The following is a 15949-nucleotide window of genomic DNA, read 5'->3' on the forward strand; positions in this document are numbered from 1 at the left end:
AACAGTGTTGGGTTATTATCCAAATAAATCTTTTACAAACTTTTATGACCCTGCTTCCCAAACATTCCACCATGCCAAGTCACTGCAAGGCAGTGAGCAGGTAATTTCAGGACCAAATCCTGCCAGCTGTGACATAAACAACATAACCAAAAACCTCTATGTTCTTCTATGGGTAGAGGAAGGAAAGAGGAGGAGTCCTTCACACCCTTGTTCTTTTATAATCCTCTTCTGACGCTCCCTCTTTCATCATAAACCAATCCTTTTACATGATGATGATAATATTTAGTGATGAGCGAGCACTAAAATGCTCGAGTACTCATTGTTCGGGTCGAGCAAATTGGAATACTTGGGTGCTCGACCCGAGCAACAAGCCCAATGTAAGTCTATGGGAAACTCGAGTATTTCTCAGGCGACTCCCCCCGGGGGTCAGCAGAGGCCTAAAAATTGCCCAAATCGAAGGGAACAGTGCTCAAATGACATGGGAACAGCGTGGGGAAGACACCTGGAAGCATTTCTGACTCCCAGGTCACTTCTGTCAACAATGTTATCAGAGTATTACGCCACTTTTACAGACACACAATAAAACATACATAAACGAAACTAAAATGGATTTTCCTGGGAAATATGTTAAGGAACATCCTTTCCAGGGTAATGACTTGTATATAAGGCAAAATAAATAACCAAAAACAAAAATACTCCTCCACACCTTGGGCTATGTTCACACATAGCATTTTTGCACTTTTGCATTGCTTTCAACCAAGACAAATGCATTCACTGGGAAATGTCATTTTAACATTTTACAACCTTATCTGGCCATGTGGTATGTGACACATCATCAGACACATGCATACAGTGCTGAAAAGACATGGGAACAGCATGGGGAAGATCTCTGGAAGCATCTCTGACTCCCAGGTCACTGTCTAAAAGTGTGCCCATAATAAGTGATCCTTGGCGTATGCAAAGATGCCTCCCGCCATGCACCTGTCGTTGCAGACTTGCAACAATCACTGTTCACGTCCTTGTCCCAGTGCAGCGTTCAATTGTCCCTACCCCATTCCTTGGAATGCAAGCGCAAGTATGCAGCCAGCCACCCACCCACCCACAAGCTGCAATACTATATTGCCAAATTTTTGACAGCTGCTTGCACTTGAAATGTGGCCTTTTAGGCTCGTGGTGGCGGAAGCTGTCCACAGTCTTATGGCGGCGGTGACCGGGGATCCATACTCGGTCCCCAGCCACCACTATTTCTCCCGGTATTGTCTCCGCCTTCCACAAGCACGGGTCCCACAACGTTACCAGTGCCCTCGCCAGTGCACTTACTGGGAAGGACCGCCTAACCACAAACACGTGGACAGGTGAATGTGGCCAGGGATGCTAAGGAGCCAGTCCACAGCTTTTTTTGCTGAGTTGTATTTCACCACAGCCATATTGTTTAGCTTGGTGAAAGGACTTGGGAAACCATATCTACCCAGCTGTCATTTCTCCCAGGAAGTCCTCTAAAGCTGCTTTCACTTGAAATGTGGCCTTTTAGGCTCGTGGAGGCAGAAGCTTTTCATAACCTTATGCCGGCGGTGGCCGGGTGTCCATACTTGGTCCCCAGCCACCATTATTTCTCCCGGTATTGTCTCCGCCTTCCACAAGCACTGGTCCCACAGCATTACCCGTGCCCTCCCCAGTGCACTTAATGGGAAGGACCGCTTAACCAAAACATGTGGACAGGTGAATGTGGACAGGGACTGTACGGAGCCAGTCCACAGCTTTTTTTGCTGAGTTGTATTTCACCACAGCCATATTCTTTAGCTTGGTGAAAGGACTGGCATATAGGGAAACCGTATCTACTCTGGGTGTCATTTCTCCCAGGGAGTCCTCTAATGCAGATTGTTGCAGAAGCAATGGCAGCCCGTCCAACATCAACCCATACTTGTCGGTGGTGCTTTGACACAAAAGCATCATTCTTTGCGCATTTAATTTCATGACTACAGAGTTGGGCAATGGCCTGATCTGCAATGCGGTTTGAGAAATAACATGCCTAAGCACGTCCGATCCACATTAAAAAAGCTGCCATAGAGTGTCCAGGAACCTTCCCCCACACTTTTCTTAGCCAGGGCTGCTTCTCGGCAGGGATGGACGGACCCACAAGAAAACTGGATACTCCTCAGGTGGGCCCTGGCTTCTCCTTCAGGAGAGTTAATAGTGCCGAGATGAGGCCATGATGATGATAGAGACCACCATCTGCTTAGTTTTCTGTTACTTGGAATGCAAGCGCAAGTATACAGCCAGCCACCCACCCACTGGCCGCAATACAAAACTGCCAGATTTCTGGGCAGCTGCTTGGACTTGAAATGTGGTCTTTTTGGCTCATGGAGGCGGAAGCTTTTCACAGCCTCATGCCTCATGTCCATACTCGGTCCCCAGTCGTCACTATTTCTCCCGGTGTTGTCTCCGCCTTCTACAAGCGCGGGTCCCTGAACATTACTGCTGGTACTTTTCTGTGGGAATTTGTTTGCCTCCTACCAGCCTGGAATATTTCCAGTAAACTATGGTACGATGCCATGGTATTAGCACTGCCCCCAGTACTAGTAGCGAAGCCATTCCCAATTTCCTTCTCAGGAATTTTATTTGGTAGACTGAGTGGTTGCCCAAATACATTATTTTCTCACAAAGGAGCTGAAGATAGAGTGGCATTAGGTGCAAGTTTCTCCAGCCTGTTAGATATTAGAGGGTGAACGGCAGCACATTGGATCAGTGGTTAGCACTGAAGCCTTGCAGCTCTGGGATCCTGGGTTCAAATCCCAGCAAGGACAACATCCACAAGGACTTTGTATGTCCTCCCCGTGTTTGCAAGTGTTTCCACCTCAGTAAAAAAGCAGCCACAGAGTGTCCGGGAACCTTCCCACACACTTTTCTTAGCCAGGACTGCTTATCAGCAGCGTTGGACGATCCCAACAGAGAATCCTCTGGTGTGCCCTGGCTTCTACCTCAGGAGAGTTCATGATAGAGCTAACTTTGCAGCTGCTATGGGGCTCATCAGGCTGCTGTGTTACAGCTTTCAACAACTCTGCAGCGCTGGGCGGTTTGTCACCTAAGCATTAAGCAAGTTATCTTCAGCACAGCCTGTTGCCGCTTGGCCAAGGCAGAGCTGCAGTGCTGTCAGCTTGTGACTGATGTAGTCATTTCGGAGATGGAGGAGGAGGTACAGGAGCTGAACAATGTGATTACATTGAGGTTAAATTGGTGACGTTGTTTTTTATACTAAAGAAATATACTATTGTTGTTTTTTTTTTTTTACGTTATTTTTTAAAGACAAATACATTCACCGGGAAATGTCATTTTAACATTTTACAACCTTATCTGGCAATGTGGTGTGTGACACATCATCAGACACATCCTGTTTCATTTATGAAGGAGGGACTGTGAAAGTCATAAAGCATATTTTTATAGGGCCATTAGACGGCCCTTACTATTCTTAAATGGCCAGCAGTCGGCTATGCTTTGTTGTTCCTATTATTAACAAGTGGGTCTCCTATACTGTTATTGCGTATGCAGTGACTGCAAGGGCTGCCAAAAATTTGGACGCAACCCAATACCCCTTTAAAGAGACATAGAGGAGGGTCTCAGTAAAAAAAATGTTTCCATTATAAAGGAGCGGGTCTCCTATAGTGGTAATGCCGATGCTGTGACTGCAAGGGCTGCCAAAATTTGGGAAAAACCCCAATAACAATTTAAAGACACATAGAGCTTGGCCACAGTAACGACAAATTCCCATTGGAAAGGAGAGAGTCTGCTATACAGTTATAGGGTATGCAGTGAGTCCAACGGCTGACCAAATTTAGGAAAAATCCCACTAAGAATTTAAAGACACATAGAGCAGGGCCACAGTAACAACTGCGATATGTTCCCATTAGAAAGAAGAGAGTCTGCTATACAGTTCTAGGGTACGCAGTGAGTCCAACGGCTAACTAAATTTAGGAAAAACCCCACTAAGAATTTAAAGACACAGAGAAGGGCCATAGTAACGACAAATTCCCATTAGAAAGGAGAGAGTCTGGTATACATTTATAGGGTATGCAGTGAGTCCAACGGCTGACCAAATTTAGGAAAAACCCCACTAAGAATTTAAAGACACATAGAGCAGTTCCACAGTAACAAGTACGACATGTTCCCATTAGAAAGGAGAGGGTCTGCTATACAGGTATAGGGTATGCAATGAGTCCAACGGCTGACCAAATTTAGGAAAAACCCCACTAAGAATTTAAAGATACGTAGAGCAGGGCCACAGTAACAAGTGCGATATGTTCCCATTAGAAAGAAGAGAGTCTGCTATACAGTTATAGGGTACGCAGTGAGTCCAACGGCTGACCAAATTTAAGAAAAACCCCACTAACAATTTAAAGACACATAGAGCAGGGCCACAGTAACAAGTACGACATGTTCCCATTAGAAAGGAGAGGGTCTGCTATACAGTTATAGGGTATGCAGTGAGTCCAACGGCTGACCAAATTTAGGAAAAACCTAACTAAGAATTTAAAGACACATAGAGCAGGGCCACAGTAACAAAAAATTCCCATTAGAAAGCAGAGAGTCTCCCATAGTGTTGGCCTATGCAGTGAATGCAAGGGCTGCCAAAAATTGGGATGCACTCCAATGTCCCTTGGAAGAGACTTAAAAGGCCTCATAAAAAAATGTTCCCATTAGAAAGGAGCGGTTCTCCTATACTTGTAATGCCCATGCACTAAGTGGGCTGACAAAGATTTACCCCTGGGGGTATACATGAACATATTGTTTTATTTATTTTTTTTACGGGCATCATAAACACCTTTTAAAAAAATTCTGTGGGTGTTGCATCACAGACCCCAGTCACCCTGGTGATATGATTGTGGAGGATGAGGAGAAGGAGGAGGACAAGAGTAAATAGCCAAAATCAGGAAGCGTATACCCATGTGTGGGTGTGAAAGGTGCATGGGAATACACTTCCCAAAAAAAGACACTGTATTTGAGTTTATGTTACCCTGCTATCATTCGGTGGCGTTGAGAAGTCTGGCCCAATCCAGCCCTTGTTCATTTTTATAAGAGTCAGACTGTGAGCATTTTCAGTCGACAGGCAGATGCGCTTATCAGTTATAATTCCACCAGCGGCACTAAAATCCTGCTCTGATAAAATGCTAGCGGCAAGGCAGCCCAGTACCTCCAAGGCGTAGAGAGCCAGCTAATTCCACGTATCCAGATTGGATACCCAATAATTATAAGGCACAGCGGAATCACGGAGGACGTTGCTACGGTCGGCAAGGTACTTCCTCAGCATCTTCCCAAACTTTGCACTCCTTGTGAGAGTACACCGCAACTCAGGGCCTGTGCAATGGGAGGGTCTGAGAAAACTGTCCCAGAACTTTGACAGTGTTCCCCTGCCTCTGCTGGACTGCATTTGTGTCTCTTTCGCCTGTACTCCTTGGTTGTCCAATGAAGTGTGCCCTCTGCTGTCAGCGTTTTCAGATGGGAATTTTTTTAATAGTTCCGCAACAAGGGCCTTCTGGTACGGCCCCATTTTTGTAGACCTGTCCGCCTCAGGAATAAGAGATATAATGTTCTCCTTGTAGCGTGGGTCTAGAAGTGTCACCAACCAGTAATGACTGTCACCCAAAATTTTGAGAACGCGAGGGTCATGGGAAAGGCAGCATAACATAAACTCAGCCATGCGTGCCAGACTGCTAACAGGCAAGACTTCCGTGTCCTCACCAAGAGGATGACTGACCATACTCTCCTCCTCTCTGTCTTCTGGCCATCAACCCTGAACAGACGGTATGACAGTTGTGCAGGTAGTACCATCTATAGCGCTTGAAACTAGCTCCTGTTCTTCCTTCTCCTCCTCCTCCTCCTCTTCCTCATTGTCACTCAATCCAGGCTGGGATGAGATGAGGCTGGGCTGTGTGTAATCACCCTGTATGGTTCCTTGCTCCATCTCATCGTGCTCAGCCTGCAATGCATCCTCTTTGATTGTGAGCAGAGAGTGTTTCAGAAGACAGAGAAGCGGGATGGTGATGCAAATTATGGCGTCATCGCCGCTCACCATCTTGGTGGAGTCCTCAAAGTTTTGGAGGATGGTACATATGTCTGACATCCCTGTCCACTCCTGAGGTCTTGTGTGTGGAGTCTGAACTGAATACCGACGGCCTTGTTGATGCTGGTACTCAACAACTGCCCTCTTCTGCTCACAAATACTTCCCAACATCTGCAGTGTAGAGTTCCAATGCGTGGGGACATCACATACCGGTCTGTGAGCCGGAAGCTGCAAACGCTGCTGAAACTCGGCAAGAGCGGTGGAAGCTATAGGTGTCTTTCTAAAATGGGTACACAGGCGGCGTACTTTAACAAGCAGATCCATCAGCTCCGGGTAGGACTTGAGAAACCGCTGAACCACGAGGTTAAGCACATGGGCCAGGCATGGAACGTGTGTGAGCTCGCCTCGCCTCAGAGCCGCCACCAGGTTCCGGCCATTGTCACACACGACCATGCCTGGCTGTAGGTTCAGCGGTGTGAGCCACAGATCTGCCTGCTCTTTCAGAGCTGTTCACAACTCTTAAGCATTGTGCAGTTTGTCACCTATGCATATTAACTTCAGCACAGCCTGTTGCCGCTTGGCCGAGGCAGTGCTGCAGTGCTTCCAGCTTGTGACTGATGTGGTCATTTCGGAAATGGAGGCTGAAGAGGAGGAGTAGGATGAGGAGGATGAAGTGCAGGAGCAGTAGACTGTGGGGGCAATCCTGATTGACCTAGGGCCCACAATCCTTAGCGTCGGGAGGATGTGTTCCGTCCCGAGGTCCGACTGGGTCCCTGCTTCCACTATGTTAACCCAGTGTGCCGTCAGCGAGATGTACAGTCCCTGCCCACAAGCACTTGTCCACGTTTCCGTGGTTAGGTGGACTTTTCCCGGTAACTGCGTTGTTGAGGGCACGGCTAATGTTTTGGGACACGTGCTTCTGTAATGCGGGGACAGCACACCGGGAGAAATAGTGGCGGCTGGGGACTGAGTACCGAGGGATGGCCGCCGCCATCAAGTTGGGGAATGCTTACAACTCCACGAGCCTAAAAGGCAACATTTCGAGCGCAAGCAGTCGTGAAATGTGGGAATTTAGTCGTGTGGCCTGTGGGGCGTTGGCTGCATATTTGCGCTTGCGTTCCAAGGACTGGGGTATGGACAACTGAACACTGCGCTGGGACAATGACATGGACGTGCTTCCTGATGCTGCTACTTGAGAGTGTGCAACGACAGGTGCAGGGCAGGAGGCATCTTCGCATGCACCATGGACAGGGGATTGGCTTGCATGCACAACAGCGGAAGAAGCAATGGTGCCAACTGCAGACACTGTTCCTGGACCCTGGGGTTTGGCCCACAAAGTCGGGTGCTTTGCTGCCATGTGCCTGATCATGCTGGTAGTGGTCAGGCTGGTCGTTTTGCCCCCCCTGCAGATGCTGGCCTGGCAGGTGGTGCAAATGGCCTTTTTGGGGTTATCGGCAGAGTCTTTAAAAAACAACCAGACTTGGGAAGACCTAACAGTTGTACTGGCAACTTCCTTCATGTTGGTGTTTCGGGGAATGGTTGCCTGCCTTCTTTCTGCGGCCACCACACTGCTTCTTCCTGCCTGTTGGGGTGCTCTGCCTCCCTCCTCCTGTGTCCTGCTGTTCTTGCTCTGCATGTCCTCCTGCCAGGTTGGGTCATCCACCATCTCGTCTTCCACTTCCGCACTCTGGTCCTCCTACTGACTTTCTGGCAATTGTGTCTCATCATCGTCCACCTCTTGTGACACTTTCCCACCGTCGCCTTCGTGTGACCATGGCTGCTCAAATATTTGGTCATTGCTACATGCGATCTCCTCTTGCCCTGTTTCAAGTGGACCGGGCGAGAGGCCCGAATCTATAAATGGAAAAGTGAACAGCTCTTCGGAGTGTCCAAGTGTGGGATCAGTTGTCTCTGGGAACTTGGCATGGTGGGAGGAAGGAGGTTCAGGTTGAGGAATATGCGGTCCAGACTCACAGCTACTGAGACTTGACTGTGTGGAAGACAAGGTGGTGGTGGTGGTGGTAAAGTGACTGAAAGCATTATCTGCTATCCAACCAACAACCTTTTGACACTGCTCTGTGTTCTATAGTGGTGTTCTGCTGTCCCCTATTAATTGGGACAGGAAGGTCGAGCGAGAAGATGTGGGTGTTTGTTGTGGCACAATTTCAGGTTGCCCATGCTCTCGGACTCTGCATGCAGCATCATCACCATCATGTCCAGTTCCCCATCTCTTGCCACGTGCCTTTCCCATTTTAAATGGAGGACAATATTTTCCACGCTCACAACAAATGACTGAATTTGGAGCGAACTTATTTGTGATCCGTGTGAAGGAGAAAACACAGTTTTAAATACCTGGCCTGTAGGTAACTATTTTGAACAGCAAACCGGTGTCAAAAACTTTAACACAAGGAAAAAAAATTTAATGGAGGCCAGAAATGGCAGTATTTTCTGAAAACGAACATGTGATCCATGTGACGGAGAAAACACAGTTTCAAATACCTGGCCTGTCGGTAACTATTTTGAACAGCAAACTGGTGTCAATTGCTTCACTGACACACTGAAACTAATTTTTAATGGAGGCCAGAAATGACAGTATTTTCTGAAAACGTATATGTGATCCGTGTGACGGACAAACCACAGTTTTAAATACCTGGCCTGTAGTTAACTATTTTGAACAGAAAACTGGTGTCAATTGCTTCCCTGACACACTGAATTTTCTTTTAATGGATGCCAGAAATGGCAGTATTTTCAGCGCAATAGAGGCTCCATTCCAATTCTGCCTTCTGCTGCTGTTAGATATTTCTATACAAAGGCCCAGGTCTCAGGGGCCAGGAATACTTTTTTTGGATCTTAATCCTCATTATTTGCTTAAAAAGCAATCCAGAGAACACAGTTTTTCTGTGCCATTTGCTTGTTGGCACTGCAGATTACAGCCAGGTCCTTTCCATATTACAGCGCTAGAAATCCAGCTATTTAAAACTGTGTTTTCTCCGTCAAACAGATCACATATACGTTGTCAGAAAATACTGCCATTTCTGGCCTCCATTAAAAAATTCTTTCAGTGTGTCAGTGAAGCAATTCACACCAGTTTGCTTTTCAAACTACTTAACTACAGGCCAGGTATTTAAAATTCTGTTTTTTCCATCACACGGATCACATATATGTTGTTAGAAAATACTGCCATTTCTGACCTCCATTAAAAATTTCCTTTAGTGTGTCAGTGAAGCAATTCACACCAGTTTGCTGTTCAAACTACTTACCTACAGGCCAGGTATTTAAAACTCTGTTTTCTCCGTCACACGGATCACATACTGTATAAGTTCGCTCCAAACTCAGTCATTTGTAGTGAGCGTGGAAGATACTGTCCTCCATTTAAAATTGGCAAGGCACGTGGCAAGGGACGGGGAACTGGACGTGATGGTGATGGTGCATGCAGAGGCCGAGGACAAGGCCGTGGGCAAACTAAAATTGTGCCACAACAAACACCCACATCTTCTAGCCTGACCTTCCTGTCCCAATTCCTAGGGGACCGAAGCACACCACTATAGAACCCAGAGCAGTGTCAAAAGGTTGTTGGTTGGATTTCGGATAATGCTTCCAGTCACTTAGCCACTACCACCACCACCACCATGTCTTCCACACGGTCAAGCCTCAGTAGCCGTGAGTCTGGACCGCATATTCCTCACCCTGATCCTCCTTCCTCCCACCATGCCGAGTGCCCGGAGACAACTGATCCCACACTTGGACACTCCGAAAAGCTGTTCACTTTTCCTAGGTCAATCAAGGTAGCCCCCACGGTCTACAGCTCCTGCACCTCATCCTACTCAGCCTCCTCCTCCTCTTCAGCCTCCATCTCCGAAATTACCACATCAGTCACAAGCTGGAAGCACTGCAGCACTGCCTCGGCCAAGCGGCAACAGGCTGTGCTGAAGCTAATATGATTAGGTGACAAACCGAACAATGCTGAAGAGTTGTGGACAGATCTGAAAGACCAGGCAGATCTGTGGCTCACACCGCTGAACCTACAGCCAAACATGGTCGTGTGTGACAATGGCCGGAACCTGGTGGCAGCTCTGAGGCGAGGCGAGCTCACACACGTACCATGCCTGGCCCATGTGCTTAACCTCGTGGTTCAGCAGTTTCTCAAATCCTACCCAGAGCTGCCGGATCTGCTTGTTATAGTACGCCGCCTGTGTGCCCATTTTAGAAAGTCAGCTACAGCTTCAGCCGCCCTTGCCATGTTTCAGCAGTGTTTGCAGCTTCCGGCTCCCAGACTGGTATGTGATGTCCCCACGTGTTGGAACTCTACACTGCAGATATTGGGAAGGATTTGTGAGCAGAAGAGGGCAGTTGTTGAGTACCAGCATCAACAAGGCCGTCGGTATTCAGATCAGACTCCACACATAAGACCTCAAGAGTGGACATGGATGTCAGACATATGTGCCATCCTCCAAAACTTTGAGGACTCCACCAAGATGGTGAGCGGCGATGACACCATCCCGCTTCTCTGTCTTCTGAAATGCTCTCTGCTCACAATCAAAGAGGATGCATTGCAGGCGGAGCACGATGAGATGGAGCAAGGAACCATACAGGGTGATTACACACAGCCAAGGCTCATCTCATCCCAACGTGGATTGGGTGACAATGAGGAAGAGGAGAAGGAGGAAGGACAGGAGCTACTTTCATGCACTATAGATGGTACTACCTGCAGAGCTGTCATACTGTCTATTCAGCGTGGTTTGCTAGAGGACAGAGAGGAGGAGGAGGAGGAGAGCATGGTCAGTCATTCTCTTGGTGAGGACACGGAAGTCTTGCCTGTTAGTAGTCTGGCACGCATGGCTGAGATAATGTTACGCTGCCTTTCCCATGACCCTCGCGTTCTCAAAATTTTGGGTGACAGTCATTACTGATTGATGACACTTCTAGACCCATGCTACAAGGAGAACTTTATATCTCTTATTCCTGAGGCGGACAGGTCTACAAAAATGGGGCCGTACCAGAAGGCCCTTGTTGCGGAACAATTAAAAAAATTCCCATCTGAAAACACTGGCAGCAGAGGGTACACTTCGTTGGACAACCAACGAATACAGGCAAGAGAGACACAACTTCAATCCAGCAGAGGCAGGGGAACACTGTCAAAGTTCTGGGAGAGTTTTCTCAGACCCTCCCATCGCACAGGCCCTGAGGTGCGGGGTACTCTCACAAGGAGTGCAAAGTTTTGGAAGATACTGATGGAGTACCTTGCTGACCGTACCAACGTCTTCCGTGATTCCTCTGTGCCTTATAATTATTGGGTATCCAAGCTGGATACGTGGAATGAACTGGCTCTCTAAGGCTTGAAGGTCCTGGCCAGCCTTGCCGCCAGCGTTTTTTCAGAGCGGGTTTTTAGTACTGCTGGTGGAATTATAACTGATAAGCGCATCTGCCTGTCAACTGAAAATGCTGACAGGCTGACTCTTATATAAATGAACAAGGGCTATATTGAGCCAGACTTCTCAACACCACCGAATGATAGTAGGGTAACATAAACTCCAATCCAGTGTCTTTTTTTTGGGAGCTGTATTCCCATGCACCTTTTCACACCCACACATGGGTATACGCTTCCTGATTTTGGCTATTTGCTCTTGTCCTCCTCCTTCTCCTCATCCTCTACCACCATATCACCAGGGTGACCGTGGTCCGTGATGCAACACCCACATATGATGCCCGTAAAAAACAAAATTTATACAGTATGTTCATGTATATCCCCCAGGGGTAAATGCTTGTCAGCCCATACACTTGTGCATGGGCATTACAAGTATAGGAGGCCCGCTCCTTTCTAATGGGAACATTTTTTATGAGGCCCTCCTCCACGTCTCTTCCAAGGGGCATTGAAGTGCCTCCAAATTTTTGGCAGCCCTTGCATTCACTGCATAGGCCAACACTATAGGAGACTCTCTCCTTTCTAATGGGAATTTGTCGTTACTGCTCTATGTCTCTTTAAATTGTTAGTGGGGTATTTCCTAAATTTGGTCAGCCGTTGGACTCACTGCATACCCTATAACTGTATAGAAGACTCTCTCCTTTCTAATGGGAACATGTCGTACGTGTTACTGTGGCCCTGCCCTGTGTGTCTTTAAATTCTTAGTGGGGTTTTTCCTAAAATTGGTCAGCCGTTGGACTCACTGCATACCCTATAACTGTATAGCAGACCCTCTCCTTTATAATGGGAACATGTCGTACTTGTTACTGTGGAACTGCTCTATGTGTCTTTAAATTCTTAGTGGGTTTTTTCTAAAATTGGTGAGCCCTTGGACTCACTGCATATCCTATAACTGTATAGCAGACTCTCTCCTTTCTTATGGGAATTTGTCGTTACTGTGGCCCTGCTCTATGTGTCTTTAAATTCTTAGTGGGGGTTTTCCCAAATTTTGGCAGCCCTTGCAGTCACAGCATGGGCATTACCACTATAGGAGACACGCTCCTTTATAATGGGAATAGTTTTTTTACTGAGACCCTCCTCTATGTCTCTTCAAAGGGGTATTGAGTTGCGTCCAAATTTTTGGCAACCCTTGCAGTCACTGGATACGCAATAACAGTATAGGAGACCCACTTGTTAATAATAGGAACAACAAAGCATAGCCGGCTGATGGCTCTCTAACATTAGCGAGGGCCGACTGCTGGCCTTTTAAGAATAGTAAGGGCCGTCTGATGGCCCTATAAAAATAGGCTTTATGAGTCCCTCCATCATAAATAAAACAGGATGTGTCTGATGATGTGTCACACACCACATTGCCAGATAAGGTTGTAAAATGTTAAAATGACTTTTCCCGGTGAATGCATTTGTCTTAAAAAATAACGTAAAAAAAACAAAACAATAGGATCTTTCTTTAGTATAAAAAACAGCGTCACCAATTTAACCCCAATGTAATCATATTGTTCAGCTCCTGCACCTCCTCCTCCATCTCCGAAATGACCACATCAGTCACAAGCTGACAGCACTGCAGCTCTGCCTTGGCCAAGCAGCAACAGGCTGTGCTAAAGATAACATGCTTAAAGCTTAATTGACAAACCGCCAAGTGCTGCAGAGTTGTTGAAAGCTGTAACACAACAGCCTGATCTGTGGCTCTCACCGCTGAACATACAGCCAGGCATTGTCGTGTGTGACAATGGGCGGAATCTGGTGATGGAGAAATGACAGCCGGAGTACATACGGTTTCCCTCTATGCCCGTCCTTTCACCGAGCTAAATACAACTCTCAGCAAAAAAAACTGTTGACTGGCTCCGTACCGTCCCTGGCAACATTCACATGTCCACGTGTTTGTGGTTGGCAGTCCTTCCCAGTAAGTGCACTGGAGAGGGCACGGGTAATGTTGTGGGACCCATGCTTGTGGGAGGCGGAGACAATACCGGGAAAAATAATGGCGGCTGGGGACTGAGTATGGATACCCGGTCGCCGCCACAAGATTGTGGACAGCTTCCGCCTCCACGAGCCTAAAAGGCCACATTTCAAGTGCAAGCAGCTGCCCAGAAGTCTGGCAGTTTAGTGTTGCGGCCTGTGGGTGGGTGGCTGGCTGGCTGGCTGCATACTTGCGCTTGTATTCCAAGTAAGAGAAAACTAAGCAGATGGTGGCCTCTATCATCATCATGGCCTCACCTCGGCACTATGAACTCTCCTGAAGGAGAAGCCAGGGCCCACCGGAGGAGTCTACGGTTCTCTGGTGGGCCCGTCCAACCCTGCCGAGAAGCAGCCCTGGCTAAGAAAAGTGTGGGGGAAGGTTCCCGGACACTCTATGGCTGCTTTTTTAATGTGGATCGGACATGCTTATGCATGTTATTTCTTAAACCACATTGCAGATCAGGCCATTATCCAACTCTGTATTCATGAAATTAAATACAGAGAAAAACCAAAGACAAGCAAAAACCTGGGAGTCTGAACTGAAACGTAAATTGATGTGCATGCAAAATGTAAATGCATGTTCACATAAGGCCACTAGACAGAGAAAAACCAAAGACAAGCAAAATACCCAAATAAGTGGAAGTAAATGGATAAATCGCAAGTGCATAAAAATAATGATAAATGATAAAGGGTATTTAGTTAACATAATTTTGATCAAAATAATGTAAAAGCCATTCCGCCACGTCACGGCAACCCTTATGGGACAGTCCTAACTCTAATATTAAAACCTTACCATTTGTTAAGTGACATAGATATGGATAAGGGCAGAGAGACTGAACCCTAGTAGAAGCATGGACCTGAGAGGCAGAATGAACCTTACAGCTCAGACAAAGGGCGGCCACACCCTTATATGTACTGAAGCACACTAAACTACAAAGAAAAAACCTGGGAGTCTCAACTGAATCGTAAATTGACGTGCATGCAAAATGTAAATGCATGTTCACATAAGGCCACTAGACAGACGTGGCGGGATGGCTTTTACATTATTTTGATCAGCTAGGTAAGTGGCAGTGCATGGGAATAACAGGGAAGAGCTACACAATCAACAGGAGACAAGAGATAGATGGAAAGAGTACACCCAGTACTTGTAAACAGTGAACAGTCATGAGAGCAAGTAGGAAAGGATGATCTGTTGGAACTGGAACCTGACATCCTGGAGGCAGAAGTCGCATGGCCAGTTAAACAGCTGGCCAAACGGGAAGCCCCCAGCATCGATGGGATTCCAGCAGAACTGCTAAAGCCAATACCATGAAAAGCACTTAAAGCGCTCTGCCAAAGAAAATGGAGAACCTAGGAGTGGCCAAAGGAATGAAAGAGGTCAGAGTTCATTCCAACACCAAAGAAAGGAGACAAGAAGAACTGCGTCAACTATCGAACCATCGCCCTGATACCTCCTACAAGCACAGATCTCCTGAAGATCATCCAACAGCAACTAATTACAGCCATCAAGAAGGAGCTGCCTGACGTGCAAGTTGGGTTCAGGAAGGGAAGAGGCACCCATAGCCACATCACCAACCTCCGGTGACTTAAGCAAAAAAGCAAGAGAATTCCAAAAGAGCTACACATGTGTTTCATTAACTACTCTAAAGCTTTTGACAGTATTGAACATGACAAATCATGGAAGTGCCTGGAAAAAATGGGGACACTGCATCACCTTGTACATATTATAAGATTACTCTACCAAAATCAAGAAGCCACAGAAAGAATGACAAATGGGGTCATGGACTGGTTCGAGATTGGTAAAGGCACCCGACAAGGCTGTATTCTATCACCAGCAGGTTTCAACATATATGCAGAAATGGTCAGGAATACAGGCTTGGATGAGAGCAACATCGAAGTGAAAATCGGTGGTAGAAACATTAACAATTAACAATCTATGATATGCCGAAGGCATGACCCTGCTGGCAGAGAATAAGAAGGATTTGGAGAAGCTTATTTTGTGGGTTAAAAAAGAGAGTGAGCTAGGATTGTATCTGAATGTCAAGAATACAAAGATCATGATAACAGCGCAAACAGCTAACATCAATATAATGCTCGGCAATGAAGAGATCGAAATAGTCAACGATTACATATTCCTTGGCTCCAACATCAACTGCGATGGCGTTTGCACACTTGAAGTAAAAAGATGCACAGCACTTGGACGGACGTCAGAATGAACAAGGACTTTAAGAGCAGAGACATCACGCTCACGCTCATTGGTCAATGCATTTGTCCTCCCAACAGCAACATATGTCTGAACTTAGAGGGTTGTTGGTGAAACATGTGCAATTGCTCCCATGCAGAGCACCTAATAACCCAACAGAAAGACAAGCAATACATAAACTAAATGAACCTTACTGAATGAAAATATTATCATACAATGTTGTATCTAATCAACAGGTCAGAAGAACATTCCCAAGAAAGTGGCCTTCATCCATAGATACTAAGTATATTTTAGGATATGTGGATACTGATTA

The sequence above is a fragment of the Phyllobates terribilis genome, unplaced genomic scaffold (assembly GCF_046119375.1).
Source record: "Phyllobates terribilis strain yellow unplaced genomic scaffold, ASM4611937v1 Scaffold_5__5_contigs__length_657084704, whole genome shotgun sequence".
NCBI lineage: Eukaryota > Metazoa > Chordata > Amphibia > Anura > Dendrobatidae > Phyllobates > Phyllobates terribilis.